Below are 19,918 nucleotides of genomic sequence, written 5' to 3'. Positions count from 1 at the left end.
GAACCTAATAGAGAGAAGAGAGCCTAGTCCTTAACCCACATAGAATGAGAAGAGAATGACTCAGATCAGAGGGCATAAGGTAAAGGAGTAAAAGAGCCTTACGTCCCCTCCCACAATCAATTCCCCTACATATAACTGAAGCATTTCTAGACTCGACATCGACCAGTTTGGCTCAACGAACCTACAGGCAGTCCGGCTCTGATGCCAACGCTGTCAGGACCCCGATTCCAAGTCACAATGATCTAGCCTATAACACTTCATATCACTTTGCGGCCTCAAGCACAATATTCCCACGGGTGTCGCCTTACCATGGCCCGGGACCGTTTGCGCCTTTTGGATCACGTATATGATAGTGTCGCTAGCATCCAAATGACAGAGAACCCAGGGCGACATGGCTAGTCATGAACCCAAAGCGGCACAAACTTACGGGGACAGGCATACATGAATCAACATCGAGCATGTCGGTCAGCAGCGTGTGAATCTGGGCTGTAGCACTGGGCTAATAGGACTCCGGGAACCCGGGCTGTAGCAGGCTAGGCAGGACTCCGGATGTCACCGCGTGACATTTCCCGAAGGGACGGACATAGGAACAAAGTGAAACACATGCCGGCCAGTCATGTGTCCGGAGAAGTAGTGCTGGGCTAGCAGGACTCCGGTGAACCGGGCTATAGCGGACTACTATGGCTCATGGAAGCACTAGACTACATTTCCCCATAAGAGAGGCTGCCAAGGATAAACAACTAGGTTGTCGGATCCCACACATACCAAGCATTTCAATCATACACACAATATGCTCAATATGTGTAAATACAACATGGCATCACAACAAAACTCTACAACTCAAGTACTTTATTTAAAGGCTCCGTAGAGCCATACATAACATGTTCATACAGGTAGGGGTCACATGACCCGAAAATGAAGTCATACAAACATACAGGCACATGCGGAAGCGAACTAATCTGAGTACAGACACTAGAAAGAAAGAAGGCTTGATGAAGCCTGTCTATCTACATAGGGCCCTCCATGGCTCGGTGGCAGGTCTACGTAAAACCCGTCGGAGGGGGCGGTGTTGTCGTCTGAAAACAGTAATTAAAGAAACATGAGTACAAAGGTACTCAGCAAGTCTTACAACTGATCCTACTATACATGCTCATTCTCAAGAAGGTACTGGAGTTATAGCAGCAAGCCAGCTTTGACTCTTGGCTAAGCTATCCTACGAGACACCACTTGTAAAATAGTTTTCGCACACGAGTCCACTAATCACCATCACAATACTCCACCGTGGATCCTCCCTCGTCATTCTACGAGAGGGCCATCCGTGGTACTCACACTTATCTTGAGTCTTTTAGTAGTAACCATTAACTTATCTATGAAATGTACAGGCAACCAAGTAGTCCTTTACCGCAGACGCGGCTATTCGAATAGATGATGTTAACCCTGCAGGGGTGTACTTCTTCATACACGCTCTCACCAGTTATCATCGTTTACATGACATGTACTCGGCAACCTTCAAGCGGAAGCCCAACGAAGGTGCCGGCCACGGCCTACCTAAACAGTCAAGTCTCTAGTCTAGGTCTATCGCCTATCCAAGTTCCATCCGCAGGGAGTCCGGCCGAGGTTGCCACATACGGCTCCGAATTATGTGTATAGGGTTCCCAAGACACCAAACGGGCGACTCGGTACACTGTGCCACGGTGTATCTACCGCATCATAGCCCACCCCTAGGGTCAGCGCTACGCACGGCCGCCAACACATAACCTATAAACACCAGAAACTAGTTGCAACTCCTGGACAGAGGACTCGGGTGGTTAAGAAGCCGAGAGGGTCAATTAAGGATCCCAATGCATGGTAGTAACTGATTCTTAAATCACACATATAGATTTCAGTTCTTAAGGACGGTCTCAATGAAACAACCCACCATGTACTCCTACATGGCCACTCATTGATACCTTTACCAAATCATGTTCAGCACATCCCTCACATTACTGACATAATCATTTCACTCTAGCCCATCACCCAGATGAACCAGACCTGACACAACTCTAAGAATAGCAGGCATAGCAAGGTAGGAAACACAGACATGGCTCAATAAACTCCTACACATGCTAGTGGGTTTCATCTAGTTACTGTGGCAATGACAGGTCATGCAGAGGATAAAGGTTCAACTACCGCAGCACACAGCAGTTTGAAACGTTGTTGTCTTAATGCAATAAATGAGAGCAGGAGCGAGAACATGGGATTGTATCAATATGATCAACGGGGCTGCTTGCCTGATGGAGTAGTAGTAGGGTACTGCCCTTCAATCGGATATTCGAAGGTATCCTCGGAGGCAGAACCTACCACGAAAGAAACCATAGAACACAATCATCACATGGCAATATGCAACAATATGATGCATGCTATGACATGGCAATATGATGTGTCTTGGCTAATGCATTGTAAAACATGTCGGTTTGAGTCTATTTGAATCAAAGATTCAAATGGAAGCCCATGTTATTAAGTCATATGAATGCATTAGCTTGTTTCACTTAAACAGCAAGGTTAAAGTGTTCTGTCATGCATGAAGCCACTACAGATGGAAATATTGAATTTTTCTGATCAAATTTCATATATAAATCTTTGCATTTGGAGTTACAGATTAATTATTATGAATTTTTGAAGTTTGTAGTATTTTCTGGAATTTCCTGTATAAAAGTAAATCCAGAAAATAGTTATTGCATCAGCAGTGCGTCATGGTGACGTCAGCGGTCAATGGAGCCGGCCCAGGTCAAACCTGACCAGTGGGTCCCGTCTGTTAGTAGTTAGTTAAACTAACTAGAATTAGTTAGCGCTAAACCTGGGTTAATTAGCAAGGCGGGCCCAACCTGTCATGGACTTAGGGGGAGTCAACCTGGGCCCACATGGAGTCAACCAGGGCCAAACGGGGTCAAACTCGCCAGTGTTTAGCCGCCGGCGAGGCCAGACGCGGCGGGGCAGTGCGTGTTTTGCACTCCGACGACCAAATGGACGGCGGAGACCTCCTATGCATAGCTGGGAGCAAGCCGCGTCGAGTGGTGGCAGTGGTTGGGCTCAGGGTCGCCGGAAATGACGCCGGCGACAACCTTGGAGGTCACCGGAGTTCGGGCGAGGTCGAACCCGAGGTTACGGGCACGGCGAGGCGCGTGGGGTGGTGCGTTGGGCTCCTGTGAGTGTGGTGAAGATGGTGACGTGCTCGGAATCAAGCCCAAGTGGCTGTGGCCACGACGGCGAAGTGCGGTGGCGGCGGCGGGTGCGGCCGAGCTTGGTGCGGTGGCTACGAGGCACGAGAGGAAGGACGGGAGGGATGGAGAGCTATAGCAGCTCACGGCGAACACGACGGTGCGGACGACGCGATCGGGGATGAGCTGGTGCGGCGGAGACAGCGAGGGGGATCTGTGGCGGCGTTCGGTGAAGACGAGCTCGATGGAGACGAGGGAGAGCGTGCGAGCGCTCAGGGCTCGGCTAGCTTGACGTTGCGGATGATGGCAGAGCTCGTGGACAAGTCAGCACGGTGCGGGGACGACAGAGAACGTGAGCTTCACGGTGGCGCGGGCGCAGCAGCATCGGCCATGGTGCGGGAAAGCGAGGGAGAGAGGCAGGGGAGCGGGCGACGTGTCTGCGGGGTCGGGGCGGCGACGTGGAGCCTGCCCAGGTGTACAGGGGCACATGCGGCAAGCAGCTGGCACCGTGGTGAGCTCGCGCTCACCGGCGTCACCTCTCTGCCTGCCAGGCGAGAGGAAGCAGCTGGCTGGCACGGGCCAGCAAAGTGCTGGGCCGGCCAGTGGGCTGCCAGGTGAGTTTCTCTCCCTCTCTTAATTCTGTTTTTGTTTTCTATTTTTCTGTAACTATGTGGCTTTATTAAAAATAGTTAGGCACTTCCAAAAATCCTGAAAATAATCAAGGGCTCTGTTTGGATTATTTCCAATAGCCCACACTTATTTCCAGAATTATTTGGGCATTTAAAATACTTTATAGCATTTAAATGCCCAAATGCATATAGGTAATGATTTAATCCAATGACCTTATGTGTCCTAGAAAATTGTGAACCCATTTTTTCAGAGGTTCTAACCCAAGACAAAAAGGGTGGACTTTTTAGAAGGGCATTTCAGGTTCATTGAAAATGATTTTAGTAAACCCTAGTTGTTTTCAGAGGGGGGTGCTGGGGATTCTGTCATCCCCATTTCAAATTTCTGGAAAAGTAGACATGATGCAACACTCTAATGCATGAACTAGCTAGGGTGTGACACATCCTCAACAACACCATCTACTCTCAAACCCTTGTTCATCTCTTGTGTTCAATCTTTGTACCGGAACTATAGATTGGTACTTGTGGGTGACTAGTAGTGTTGATTACATCTTGCAGTTGATTACTATATGGTTTATTTGGTTCCCTTAGCGGTGTCATGTGAATTTTATATGTGTTCGATATTTTGATGGTATGTATGTTGTGATTCCCTTAGCGGTGTCATGTGTACGTCGACTACATGACACTTCACCATATTTGGGCCTAACGGAATGCATTGTGGAGTAGTTATTAGATGATGGGTTGCGAGAGTGACAGAAGCTTAAACCCTAGTTTATGCCCTATTCTATAAAGGACTTATTTGGATCCAAAAGTTTAATGTTATGGTTAGAATTTATTCTTAATACTTTTCTCGTAGTCACGGATGCTTGCGAGGGGGTTAATCATAAGTAGGAGGTTTGTTTAAGTAAGAACAACACCTAAGGACTGATCCACCCACATATCAAATTATCAAAGTAGGGCACACAAATCAAACCAAGATGATGAAAGTGACTAGATGAAATTCCCATGTACCCTCAAGAATGCTTTTCTTATTATAGGAGACCGTTTTGGCCTATCCTTTTCCTCAAAAGGATTGGGCTACCTTGCTGCACTTTTCTTACTATTATTGTTACTTGCTCATTAAAATTATCTTGCTATCAAACTACTCGTTACTCATAGTTTCAATGCTTGCAGACAATACCGTGCTGAAAACCACTTGTCATTTGCTTCTACTCCTCGTTGGGTTTGAAACTCTTACTTATCGAAAGGACTACGATTGATCCCCTATACTTGTGGATCATCAAGGCTCTTTTTGGCGCCGTTGCCGGGGAGTGAAACGCTCTTGGTAAGGAAAAATTATTACTACGTGCTGAAATTTACTATCACTTATTACTATGGAAAAAAATCCTTTGAGGGGTTTGTTAGGGGTATCTTCACCTCAGCCGGAACGACAATTAGTCACCCCTCAACCTACTACACCTACTGAAAATATTGGTTATGAAATTCCTTCGGGTATGATAGAACAACTGCTAGCTAATCCTTATGCAGGAGATGGAACAGAACATCCTGATATGCACTTGTTATATGTGGATGCAATTGTGGATTATTTAAGCTTACAGGTTTACCCAGAGATGAAGCTAAGAAGATGGTTTTCCCTTTATCTTTGAAGGGAAAAGCATTGGCATGGTATAGGCTATGCGATGATATTGGATCATGGAATTGGAATTCCACCAAAAAAAATTATCCTATGCATCTAGTTCATCATGATCGGAATTACATATATAATTTTTAGCCTCGTGAAGGAGAAAGTATCACTCTAGCTTGGAGGAGGCTTAAGTCAATCCTATATTCATGCCCCAATCATGAGCTCTCAAGAGAAATTATCATTCAGAATTTTTATGCTCGACTTTCTCATTATGTTCGATCCATGCTCGATACTTCTTATACTGGTTCCTTTATGAAGAAGACTATTGAATTCTGGTGGGATGTTTTACAAAGAATTAAACACAACTCTAAAGATTGGGAACTCTACAAAGGTAAAGAGTCAGGTATTAAGATTAAGTATGATTTTGTTAAATCTTTTATGAATACCAATGCTTTTCAAAAGTTTAGCACTAAATATGGCCTTGACTCTGAGATAGTAGCCTTCTTTGTGAATCTTTTGCTACTCATGTTGATCTTGAAGGAAATATGCCCTAGAGGCAATAATAAAGTTATATTTTCTATTATATTTCCTTATTCATGATAAAGGTTTATTATTCATGCTAGAATTGTATTGATCAGAAACTTAAATACATGTGTGAATATCATGTTGATCAAAGATGGTTAAGATTTCCCAACCATAGACATGTGTTGTCATTTGATAATGGGATCACATCATTAGGAGAATGAAGTGATGGACACGACCCATCCGTTAGCTTAGCATAATGATAGTTCAGTTTATTGCTATTGCTTTCTTCATGCCAAATACTTATTCCTTCGATTATGAGATTATGCAACTCCTGAATATCAGAGGAGTACCTTGTGTGCTATCAAATGTCACAACATAACTGGGTGATCATAAAGATGCTCTATAGGTATCTCCAAAGGTGTTTGTTGAGTTGGCATAGATCGAGATTAGGATTTGTCACTTCGAGTATCGAAGAGGTATCTCTGGGCCCTTTCTGTAATATACATCATAAGCTTGCAAGCAAATGACTAAGGAGTTAGTCACAAGGTGATGTATTATGAAACGAGCAAAGAGACTTGCTGGTAACAAGATTGAACTAGGTACGAAAATACCGACGATTGAATATCGGGCAAGTAACATACCGATGGACAAAGGGAATTACGCATGTTGTCATAACGGTTCGACCGATAAATATCTTCGTAGAATATGTAGGAGCCAATATGGGCATCTAGGTTTGGATATCGGTTATTGACTGGTGAGGTGTCTAGGTCATGTCTACATAGTTCTCGAACCCATAGGGTCCGCACACTTAACGTTCGTTGATGATATAGTGTTATATGAGTTATATGTTTTGGTGACCGAATGTTGTTCGGAGTCCCGGGTGAGATCACGGACATGAGGAGGAGTCTCAAAATGTTAGAGAGGTAAATATTGATATACAGGACGATGATATTTGGACACTAAAAGAGTTTCGGGACGTACCGGGAAGGAATAAGGTCACCGAAAGGGGTTCTGGGCACCCCCTGGCAAGTTATGGGCCTTATGGGCCAAAGGAGGGGACAGACCAGCCCACAAAGGGGCTAGTGCGCCCCCTCCTTTGTTTTGCCAGCCCTAGGGAAGGATAAGGGGGAGGTCTAGCCCCTCCTGCCTTTCCCTCTCATGGGAGAAAGGAAAGGTGGGGCGCCACGCTTCCCTTCCTTTCCCTGCACTCCAAATAAGGAAAGGGGCACTGCTTGAGAGGGGCCCCAAGTAGGATTCCTCCTACTTGGGAACCTCCTTTGGCTGCTACTCCCTCCCTCCCACCTATATATATGTGGGAGGGGGCGCCTAGCACACAACAGACAATTGCTTAGCCGTGTGCGGCGCCCCAGTCCACCGTTTACTCCCTCGGTCATATTTTCGTAGTGCTTACACGAAGCCCTGCGGAGATCACTTCACCATCACTGTCTCCACGCCGTCATGATATCGGAACTCATCTACTACCTCGTCGTCTTGCTGGATCAAGAAGGCGGAGGACATCACCGAGATGAACGTGTGCAGAATGCGAAGGTGTCGTCGTTCGGTACTTGATCGATTGGAGTGCGAAGAAGTTCGACTACATCAACCGCGTTGTTAAATGCTTATGCTTACGGTCTACGAGGGTACATAGACACATTGTCTCCCTCTCATTGCTACGCATCTCCATGGATAGATCTTGCGTGTGCGTAGAAATTTTTTGTTTTCCATGCAACGTTTCCCAACCGTGGCATCATGAGCCAGCACTATGCGTAGATGATATGCACAAGTAGAACACAAAGAGTTGTGGGTGGTGATAGTCATACTGCTTACAACCAACATCTTATTTTGATTCGGTGGTATTGTGGGATGAAGCGGCCCGGACCAACCTTACATGTCCATGCACATGAGACCGATTCCACCGACTAACATGTAACTAGTTTGCATAAAGGTGCCTGGCGGGTGTCTGTTTCCCCTACTTTACTTGAATCGAATTCGACTACGGCCGGTCCTTGAAGAAGGTTAAAACAGAAAACTTGGTGAATCACCGTTGTGGTTTTATGCATTGGTAAGAACGGTTCTTGCTAGAAGACCATAGCAGCCACGTAAAACTTGCAATAGCAAAGGAGAGGACGTCTAACTTGTTTTTGCAGGGCATGTTGTGATTTGATATGGTCAAGATATGATATGATATATGTTGATGTATGAGATGATCATGTTTTGTAATATCGACAACCGGCAGGAGACTTAGGGTTGTCTCTTTATAGTATGAAGTGCAAGCGCCATGTAGTTTCTTTACTTTATCACTATGCGTTAGCGATAGTTGTAGAAGAAATAGTTGGTGTGACGACCTCGATGCAACGACACTACAATGGAGATCAAGGTGTCAAGCCGGTGATGATGGAGATCATGACGATGCTTTGGAGATGGAGATCAAAATCACAAGATGATGATGGCCATATCATCTCACATATTTTAATTGCATGTGATGTTTATCCTTTATGCATCTTATTTTTCTTAGAACGGTGGTAGCATTATAAGATGATCCCTTCACTTTATTTCAAGATAAAAGTGTTCTCCTGAGTGTGCACCATTGATACAGTTCGTCATTTCGAGACACCACGAGATGATCGGGTGCGATAGACTCTACGTTCACATACAATGGGTGTAAGACAGTTTTACGCATGCAGAATACTTGGGTTAAACTTGACGCGTCTCGCATGTACAGACATGGTCTCAGAACACTGGAGACCGAAAGGTCGAACATGAGTCATATAGTAGATATGATCAACATAGAGTTGTTCACCATTGATGACTACCGCATCTCAAGTGATGATCGGACATGGGTTAGTTGATTTGGATCATGTATCACTTAACTAACTTGAGGGATGTTAATTAAGTGGGAGTTCATTAGTAATTTGTTTAATTGAACTTAAATCTATCATGAACTTAGTCTTAATATTTTTTTGCATGTCTATGTTGTAGATCAATATCTCACAATATAGCTCCCCTATTTTTGATATGTTCCTAGAGAAAAATAAGTTGAAAGAAGATAGTAGCAATGATGCGGACTGGATCCGAGATCTGAGGATTCTCCTCATTGTTGCATAGAAGAATTATGTCCTTGATGCACAGCTAGGTGACATACCTGTTGTAGGAGTAGATGCAGACGTTATCACTAGAAGAAATATGTCAACTAGTGACCTTCTGCCAGTGACCCTAGAAGAATTGGTCATATATCTAAGACCATTTGAGATCAATTGGTCAAAAGCTGTTCGGGTGGCTCCAAACCCTCAACTATATCGACCATTTGGTTAGAAAGGTCGTAATTTCCTTACATGAAATGGTCATAAAGCAGACAACATTGGTCTGCTGCCTCATTTCTAGCTGATCACGACCAATATAGATGGTCATAACCTTGTAAATTGTGGTGGATTTCTATGACTAGGCGCCACGTCATCAGTTTTGCCTATGTGTCATGTCCATGTGTCAAATTTTACCCTAGGTTGTGAAGCAACCTATATTTATGTCATTCCCAAAATGCCCAAAAAAATCTCATAAATTCTTTGGGTCATATCTTCGTCAAATATGTAAAATCCTTCCTTTCCTAGTTCACAAATAATTGAACAATATTCATTTTCCTATTCTGTTCACAACAACACTTTATGAAGGAAGTGCTATTTATATATTATTGATTGCCCTTGAAATTTTTGGGCACTCTTTACTATCCAAATCATTACCTCATGACAAAATTCAGCTCCATTTGCCCAATAAATCTTCCTTGGCAAATTTCCAAAGTTTTTGTCCACCTAGAAGCATTGTGAAGGAAGTACCATTTTTATATATCCAAATGCCATGAAATTTGTAAAGTTCATTCATATGCCCAAATTATCACCCTCCTCCAAATTGCAGCTCAGTCAAATCATCTATGTGAGCCCAGGTTCAATTTATATTTTATGGCCAGATTGGCACGTTGCAAAGCAGGTGTTATCTAGACCCCTCCTATTACCCTCAAACTTTTTGGGCACTCTTCCATACCCAAATCATTGCCACATGATAATATTCAGCTCCATTTTCCTGCTAAATCTTTCTCAGGAAATTTCCAAAGTTTATATCTCGAGAGAAGCTTTGTGAAGTAAGTACTAGGTAGGCTTACCCAAATGATCTGAAAATTTACGAGGGCATGACCATGCCTATGTAACTTACCTACACCAAATTTGAGCTCATTTCATGTATCCAATTTCTCTCGCTAATTTTCCCAAGTTTGTGTCCAGAGAAGCGCATTGTGAAGGAATTACCACTTTGGCATGTCCAAATAGTATCGATTTTCAACAGTGCTTTCCTATGCCAAAATAACCATCCTCTACCAAGTTTCAGCTCAATCCATTCATTATTTTGAGCCTTGGTTCAACATTCATATTTTGCTCTTTATTTTTAGACCCAACCATTTTGTCAATTGTGAATTAAATATGGCCTAATATTTTAGAAAATTGATTTTGTCCAATTTTGCAACAAATATATGGTAGGTCCTTCACAAAAAAAACTCATTTTGGGCATTCAAAAAATGGAAAATGAATTTTTCGTTGAAAGAAAATGAAAACTTCATTAGGCAACATTGTTTTCCATTCCAAGATGCACCCTTGTGCAGAATATGAGATAATTTTAACAAACTATGCCATGAATGTGGCTAGAACATTGATCATTTGGCTTGAAAGCCATGAATCTTCACACATGATAGCTCATTTTTGAGAACACTTTTTTTGAAGAATTATTGTATTACAAGTTTATTATTTTTCCTGGTAACTTGGTCACATATGATGACACAATCCGAAGGTTTTCCAATTTTTTTATTTTTTATGCCCGTTTCGAAATGCGGTCAAAATAGCGGGCATGACCGTTCCTAGCTAGTGCTTGAATCTTGGAAAACCTTTTGCGTTTATCTGATTAAATAGATACTTATGTACCTAGAAATGATTTTTGGAAAAAATAAAGAGCAAACTATGAGGCAGCTGCAGTTCAAATTTTACCCGCTTCCTACTGAATCGGCAGAAATTTGTCTTTTTCACGAGAGGTGGATCAAATATTTTGACACCCAACCATTTGGTCAATTGTGCATCAAATATGGCCTACTATTTTATAAAATTAATTTGGTACAATTTTACAACAAATATATGGTAGATCATTCACAAAAAACTCATTTTAAGCATTCGAAAAATGAAAAATGGCTCTTTTGTGCAATCAAAGTGAAAACCCCCCAAATCAACATTGTTTGTCATCCCAAGATACACACATTTGCACACTATTGGTTCATTTTAGCAAACTATAAGTGGTTAATATGTTGAATGTTTACCCAGAATTAGAGGGTGAAGATTATAAGAGAAACAAATGAAAAAAACAAAACCACCTAAGATTAATTCTGATTGGTGGAATCACTTGTGGCTTGGATCGATGACCTGGCAAACATCAGTCCATCCATCCGTCCGTCTATCCATCCCATCCCACTGCAGAAAAACCCCTCTCGCCCGTGAACCCCACCCAACCCCTCTCTCGCGCGAACCCCACACAACCCCTCCTCTCTCTCGTGCTAACCCTAGCGCTGCACTCCTCCGTTGCCGCCGCCACCTCCGGCTCCCGATCCTGGCAACCTCCGGCGGGAATCCTACTGTCCTCCTCTCAAACCCACGCGCCCCTCTCCTCCGATTCACGATTCGTCCGCGACCTCATGGATCAGATCTGGCTGACTGACCGAGTTGGTGATGGATATTGCTCTGCAGGTGGCTAGGGTCTCCACCGTCGGTGTTGGCATCGTCTGCGGCTCCGTCAAGCTCGAGCAGGCGAGGCGGCCGTAGCGGATTCGTCCCTTAGCTCCTCCGCCGCGGTGGTCGTGCCGCTGGTGGCCAGAAAGGCGCCACGGAGGCTCGCGGGCATCGAAGACTACTACTGGCTCCGTGGCGACGCCCGCGTCGACCCGGATGTCCTCGCCCACCTCTGATGTTGGTTGTCGATGTCAAAACCGGCGGATCTCGGGTAGGGGGTCCCGAACTGTGCGTCTAAGGCGGATGGTAACAGGATGCAGGAGCATGATGTTTACCCAGGTTCGGGCCCTCTTGATGGAGGTAATACCCTACGTCCTGCTTGATTGTTCTTGATGATATGAGTATTAAAAGAGTCAATCTACGACGAGATCAGAGAGGAGGAACCCGCCTTGCAAAACAAGTTTGAATATGAGGATAGTGTCCGACCCTGCAAAATAAGTTCCACATGCCACCATAGAGAGAACAATATTTCCACAAATCTAATCTGCTGACATGTTTTGACAGCATGACATCACACCATGGCCCGGTTAATATTCGAACCGCTTTTCTCAACCAGCTCCGCACATATCGCGAGGCGGTTTTCTTGATATGTCTTGTTAAAGCAGAGATCATGTTCCCCTTATCATGAGATTCTCATCAATACGGGTGTGGGTAACCCAACCGCGCCATCAATTACGGCGCCTGGGGAATAAGCGGTTTTTGCCAGGCAAGTGGGGAGACTCATCGCCTCCTCCGCCCTTATAAAGCGACAAGGATTTACTTTTTTCACCCACGCCTTCTTCCTTCTCGCTTACCCATTCCCGCACACTCGAGCTCTAGCGCCCAAGCTCGCGTTCTTCTTCTTGAACCACTCCAATCATGTCCGGAGCAGGAGGCAAGTGGATGGTCTGCTCAGTCATGGAGGAGAACATCAAAAAGATACGGGAAGCCGGATAGTTGGCCGCGGATATCGCGCACCGGCTGCCAAATGCGGGGCAGATCGTCCCCACTCCCGGACCCCATGAGCGGGTAGTTTTTCTTACCCATTTCATCCGCGGACTGGGATTTCCTCTCCACCCATTTGTCCGCGGGCTCATGTTCTACTACGGGCTGGATTTTCATGATCTGGCCCCCAATTCCATCCTCAACATTTCGGTGTTTATCGTGGTGTGCGAGGCATTCCTCCGCATCAGGCCCACTTCGGCCTATGGCTGAAAACCTTCAACGTCAAACCGAAGGTGGTGGGTGGCCAGCAAGCAAAGTGCGGAGGCACCATGGTGGGAAAGATGCCTAATGTCACCTGGCTTGAGGGCACCTACGTAGATACCATAAAGGGGTGGCAATCGGGGTGGTTCTACATCATCGAGCCGCGCGACTCCAACTGGGTGGCGGCCCCCAAATTTTGATCCGGAATCCCCACACGGCTCACCTCCTGGAAAAAGAAGGGCCTGTCCTGGGGTTCCACTGTAGAGCTAACCGGACTCCAGACCTGCATCCAGAACATGATGAACAAGAAAATCAAGCTCGTCAACATGGTCCAGGTTATGCTCTTCCACCAGATCCTTCCGTGCCAACGACAGGCATTTGTTTTGTGGGAGTTCGACTCGGCCAAGCACCAGACGCTGCGAGAGCTCTATGACACGACGCACGAGGACGTCTGGAGGGTGCTGTTCAAGGGCGCCGAGATGCCTCCCTCCCTTACTGAGGACCGCGAACTCAGCGCAAAGCGCCGCGCCCATCCGGTAGGCTTTTATATCTCTCAGGGTATTTATTCACCCTGGTTTAGTTATGTACTGGATCTACGATTTCATGTCATTAACAGGACTGGATAGAGACAGCGGAGCAACTTGATTGCCCAGCCCCCCTGCCCGAAGATCCTGTAGACGCTCTTCTAACGAAGATGCTGACTCCGGCACCTTACGAGGTGCCGGAAAAGAAGGCCAAGAAGAAGGCCACGGGGACCCGAAAGGGTCTCCGGCGAAAGGTTACATCAGGCTCATCGTCCGATGACTCCGACGCGCACTCCTCCCACGGAAATGAGGAGGAGGAGAAAAGCACTCCCCCCTAGCCGGGGGAGACAAGAAAAGGAAGGCCGACCCATCCGGGGAGGCCGAAGGGTCCAAGAAGGGAAAGACCCTCCCTCCAGACTGTGCCACGATGGTCGCCGACAGCAGCGACGAGTAGCTACCCAGGGACAAGCCCCTGGCGAAGTCGTAAGTGTCCGGACACCATAGTGCTTCATGGTATGTTTTATTGTACTGCCTTTCCTCATGCCGAACATGATTATGCAGTCCGTCCCGAGCTCATCTCGACGTACCCTCGTCGAGCGGCTCTTCGGACTCGTCGGATATGAACAGCGGTTCTCCTCTGACGGCTTCCACCCCTAGCCCTACGGACAACGCCGAGGTGTTATCTCAAAAGGCACTGAGCCAAGGAGAGGTGATCCTGGGGGCGCCTCACAGCGACTTCCTGGACCCTGGGTACCAAGGGAGCGAGGCTCCTACGGGCTTCGAGTTCGGGCCCCAGCCGGACACTACGCCGGAACCTTCAATGGTTCCGGACTCCGGCAGGCGGTCCCCCATTAAGGGGAGCCAACCATCCGTGCCGGTGTCCTCTGTCCAACCAGAGGCACCGGACACCCTGCTGGAAGCACTTCGCAGCGCTTCCATCGCAGAAGAGCACCGCACTATCATGAGTGTGGTAGTCGAGAAGGTTCAGTCCACCAAAAACAGACTGACCGAAGCTTGCGCCAGCCTCCTAACAGGCTTTGAGGTAATCATTCAAAATATAAGAAAATATTACCGCATAGATAGTAGCCCCTGATGCTCTCTTAGGCGTTCATGAAGAAAAGCCGAATAGAGGATCAAATGATAACTCAGGAGTCTAATTAGAGTATGGCTATGTGTATGTGCAGGCTTCACTGCTGGCCGCTGCCGCACGTACTGCGGAGGTCTCTGCGCTGAAGCAGGCCCTGAAGCAGTCCGAGGACGAGCTCAACCTCACCAAGCGGCAGCTCAAAGAGAGCAAAGGTAAGATATACCCCCGTCTATATAGTTAAAAAGAAGTTCGGTTATAAAGTAATAGGATCATCATGAATTTGTCAGGGGCCATGACCGAGGTGGAGACCCTGAGGGAAGGCGGTGTCCGAGGCTGAAGACAAAGCGGCCAAAGAACGCCTGGAACGGGAGAAACAAGAAGCCCGAGTAGGTGAGGTGCAGCAAGAGCTCAAGGCTCTCACCAAAAAGCACGAGTCCTTGGAGCTTGACTCCAAGACGTGAGAGTCCGAGCTTGCGCAGGTGCTTGAAAGCGTCCAGAGCGCCAAGGCCGAAGCCCATAAGGCCCTCTAGGAGATTGACGCGGCGAAGAAGATAGCAGCGGGTAAGGCATTCACTATGCAAAGAAAGCATGTGAAGGAGACTTTCCTTTTTCTTACCCGAGTTTGGAGCTCTCCAGGAGCGTTTGCAGACCTTCCCCGCAGTGTACTGGATGCCGCAGAGTTTTACTGGGCTGAGGAAGGGAGCTCAGCGGAGAAGTTGTTCTGATCTTAGTATAATAGGACCGAACACCCCGTGTCCTTGAGCGACTGGCTGAAGCAGTTGGTCGAACTTCACAAGGCGGTCGAATAGGCCGTGAGGGGCCTTATAGTCTAGATGTGGCCTGATGAGCCCCTGTCCGGCAGCTACTTCAGTCTGGTGAGGCGGCCTATGGAAGCCTGCCCATGGCTTGAAGTCATCAAGCAGTCCGTCTGCATTGAAGGTGCACGCAAGGCTTTTGCCCGGGCGAAAGAGCACTGGGCGAAGCTGGACGCCGTGAAGCTGGTGAAGGAGGGCCGCCGGAGGGCAAGGAGCATCGATGCCTCGAGAATTTGACACGAGCTTGTCGGGGTGCCGTGAATTTGACACGAGCGATCTAGTATGCGATCTAGACTGGACGGAGCCAGAGTATTTCTTTTGAATGGCTTTTTCCGCTGACCGGATCTAGAGCCTCTGAATCCGGCATTAACTGTCGTATCTTCGGTGTTATCGTCGTTATTGCGACGCTTTGGTCTAATACGATGCTGCCTACCGTTAGCATCTTTGGTATTCGAGGTATCCGGATTCCTCGATGTGTTGTTGCTGCGAGCCAGCCAGCTGTCCTCGCCCGCGCAAAAGCGGGTCATGAGTGTCGTGAGGGCTGCCATAGATTTCGGCTTTTCCTGGCCGAGGTGGTGGGCGAGCCACTCATCGCAGATGTTATGCTTGAATGCTGCTAGGGCCTCTGCATCCGGATAGTCTACAATTTGATTTTTCTTAGACAGGAACCGTGTCCAGAATTGTTTGACCGATTCCCCTGGCTGCTGGGTTATGTGGCTCAAGTCATCAGCATCCGGCGGCCGCACATAAGTGCCCTGGAAGTTGTCAAGAAATGCAACTTCCATATCCTCCCAACTTCCAACGGAATCTGCTGGCAAGCTATTCAGCCAATGCCGAGCTGGTCCTTTGAGTTTTAGTGGGAGGTACTTGATGGCATGTAGATCATCACCGCGAGCCATGTGGATGTGGAGGAGGAAATCTTCAATCCATACAACGGGATCTGTTGTGCCATCATATGATTCGATATTTACGGGTTTGAATCCCTCCGGGAATTCATGATTCATAACTTCATCAGTGAAGCATAGGGGGTGTGCGCCACCTCTGTGCCGGGCTATATCCTGACGTAGTTCGTATGAGTCTTGTCTGCTGTATTCGGCCCGGCTGGATTTATTCTTGGTGTATCTGACGCGACGATCATTGTCCCGTGTGGGCGCACGTGCCCGTGTCCCGTATATTGACCTTGCGATTTTTGCCTTACTGTCCAAGATGTCTCGCAGGTCCTCTGTGTTGCCCCGGGCCTTAGTATTTTTGAATGAGTGGCAACGGGGTGCGGTCTGATCTTTAGGCTGAAACGCCTCCCTGGCTCGGCCGCATAGTGGCCGGTCAGCCGCATCATACACTGGTGAATGAGGTTTCAATGCTTCCTCCTCGAGGTGAGGTAGTAACCTGCATTTTGGGTAACTCTTGGACGGGCGCTCGAGTTCATGCTCCTTGGCCGCAAGGACTTCAGTCCACCTGTCTGTTAGCAAGTGTTGATCAGCTTGAAGTTGTTGTTGTTTCTTCTTTAGGCTATTTGTCGTGGCCATAAGCCGGCACTTGAAGCGCTCTTGCTCGATGGGGTCCTCAGGCACGATAAACTTGTCGTCGCCGAGGCTCGCCTCGTCTTCGGAGAGAGGCATGTAATTGTCCTCCTCCGGTTCTCCATTTGCTGCCTGCTTTGGAGGGCTAGCTTGTTCGTCCTCTAGCTCTGCACCATGCTGGAGGGGATTGTTGTTGTCTTCGGCGCTATCCGGAGTGTTATTATCTCCTGTGCCAGTATCACTGCTCTTGCTGTGGCGGGACTTAGAGCGACGCCGCTGATGTTGGCGCTTGGGTTGCTTCTTGGAGGGGTCATCCTCCGCTGTCTCGTCGCCATTCGCTTCTTTGGGGGTGTCCACCATGTATATATCATATGATGAGGTGGTGGTCCAGTGCCCCGAGGGCGGTGGATCCTGTTCGTCTCTGGCTTCGTTGTCCATACCGTCGAAGTCTTCGGAGCCGAAGTCGAGCATGTCGGTTAAGTTGTCGACAGTGGCTACTAAGTGGGCGGTGGGTGGGCAGCGAATTTCTTCGTCGTCCGCATCCCATTCTGGCCGGAAGTAGTTCGGCCAAGGTTCTCCTCATAGGGAGAGAGACCTTAATCAATTTAGCACATCTCCGAAAGGTGAGTGCTAAAAGATATCCGCGGAGGTGAACTCCATGATCGGTGCCCAGTCGGATTCGACGGGCATGGATATGAGCGGCTTGGAGTCCATGGCCGAAGATGAATCCAGTGGTTCGGCGACACGGCTCTCGTCAGGAGTGGAGTCAGTATCCGGCTCTAACGCCACTGAGAATGCGATCTCCATGGCAGGGTCCATCCCTCTGCTCTCGGATGGCACGATTTGCTCCGGATTGATGGACGGAGTAATTGCTGATGCGATCTCCAGAACATTATCCGACGGCAGAGTTATGTCATGCTCGTCACGACTGTACGGCGCGTCCGACATGGGCCCGAATCCGTCGAAGATCAAGTCTCCGCGGATTTTGGCCGTGTAGTTCAAGTTTCCGAATCTGACCTGATGGCCAGGGGCATAGCTCTCAATCTGCTCTAGAAGGCCAAGCGAATTGGCCCGCAGTGCAAAGCCGCCGAATATGAAGATCTGTCCGGGGAGGAAAGCCTCACCCTGGACCGCATCGCTAGCGATGATCGAAGGAGCCATCAAGCCTTATGGTGACGACACAGTGGAACTCTCAATGAAAGCACCAATGTCGGTGTCGAAACTGGCGGATCTCGGGTAGGGGGTCCCGAACTATGCGTCTAAGGCGGATGGTAACAGGAGGCAGGGGGCATGATGTTTACCCAGGTTCGGGCCCTCTTGATGGAGGTAATACCCTACGTCCTGCTTGATTGTTCTTGATGATATGAGTATTACAAGAGTCGATCTACCACGAGATCAGAGAGGCTAAACCCTAAAAGCTAGCCTATGGTATGATTGTATGTTGTCCTACGGACTAAAACCCTCCGGTTTATATAGGCACCGAAGGGGGCTAGGGTTACACAAGGTCGGTTACAAAGGAGGACATATACATATTCGTATTGCCTTGCTTGCCTTCCATGCCAAGTAGAGTCCCATCCGGACACTGGACGAAGTCTTTAGTCTCGTATCTTCATAGTCGAACAGTCCGGCCAAAGGATATAGTCCGGCTGTCCGGAGACCCCCTAATCCAGGACTCCCTCATTGGTCCTCCAAGGGAAACCGGGAGAGAGGAGGAGGAGACCATATTGTCTTCCGGCAAGCTCTTCACCCTTAAGGAGGTCACCAAGCACAGTCCAAGGACTACCACTGGCTATCCATCGGCGGCAAGGTATCCCCCTCGTCCTCCCCCTCTGTTCCGTTCCTCGAGATCCGGCCGCTGCTGTGGGATCTCCGTCGTCTGCCTCCTGATCTGCCGATCCTTGTGGCTAGATAGATGGATTCCTTGCCCCATGATCCCGTATCCTGCCACACTTCAACCAGGCGGGAAAGAAATATTTTCAGCCTACTACTGCTCCTGGCAAACTGCATTCATATGCAACCTGTTACTGCTCCTGGCGAAATAAATTGTCGGCCTCCCAATTCTTATCCAACCTGTTACTGCTCCTGGCAAACTGAATTGCCGACCTCCGCTTGCTTGCATCATCTCTCGTAGTTCTATTAGATACTCTACTTCTTAGTAGTGGGTGGGGGGCTTGTTGCTTGACTCTGTCTGGATCACATCTAAGCAGATCCGGCCTATGCCAGCCTCATGATGCCAACATGTTTGTTGTAAAAACCTTATCAATGCCGAATCGTTCAAACACTAATATGCTTGCTAGACTAACCAATCTTATGGCTCAACTGATTGATGGCAGCCAAATTCCGCTAGTCTTGCCTTCTTCTCCGAGGCAGGTAGGCGCATCGGACGATGCACTAGCCGCTCTGACGCCGTTCCTTTTATTTAGAAAGATGCTTCATCCCATCCGGTTGTTAAGACAACGTTTGGCCAACATGCTCATGTTTCAGTTTACCCACTCCTTGCTAGAAAAGCAGATGTCTTGTTTCCTTCCTCTTTGATTTGTTTGAGTACTATATGCGCATTAGTTTTTCAGTTGAGTAGTTGGTATTTTCTACTCATCTATGTTTGGCATATACTTGTTCTATTTGAAGGTGCAGATTGTATAAGATGGGAAATGGAAAACTCCAACCATTCCAAACCAGTTCAAGGGGCCATAGAAACAAAAGTTATACCATGAAATCTCTCATGGAAATATGACTAGGTAGTTTATTTGCTTAGACAAGCAGCGGTGTGTATTACAAGTTCTGAGCTGAGATTTCTATGTATTCAGAATATCAAGAACCTAAACAGCAAGGGCAAAGTGGAAGGCACCTCTGGTCGACAACCCAGGTAACCTGAGCTTACCCACTACTATACTTTCTGTCCAACTTATTCGGTGAAAATTCAAAGCTTATGCAGTTTTACCCCCTATTGTTGCAGAGTACAAGGATTAATATTGCATCTATGCTTTTGACAGCTTGAAGTACAT

The sequence above is a fragment of the Triticum urartu genome, chromosome 4A (genome assembly GCF_056163025.1).
Source record: "Triticum urartu cultivar PI428250 chromosome 4A, HENAU_Tu73, whole genome shotgun sequence".
In the NCBI taxonomy this organism is placed as follows: domain Eukaryota; kingdom Viridiplantae; phylum Streptophyta; class Magnoliopsida; order Poales; family Poaceae; genus Triticum; species Triticum urartu.
This window is presented reverse-complemented; position numbering follows the sequence as displayed.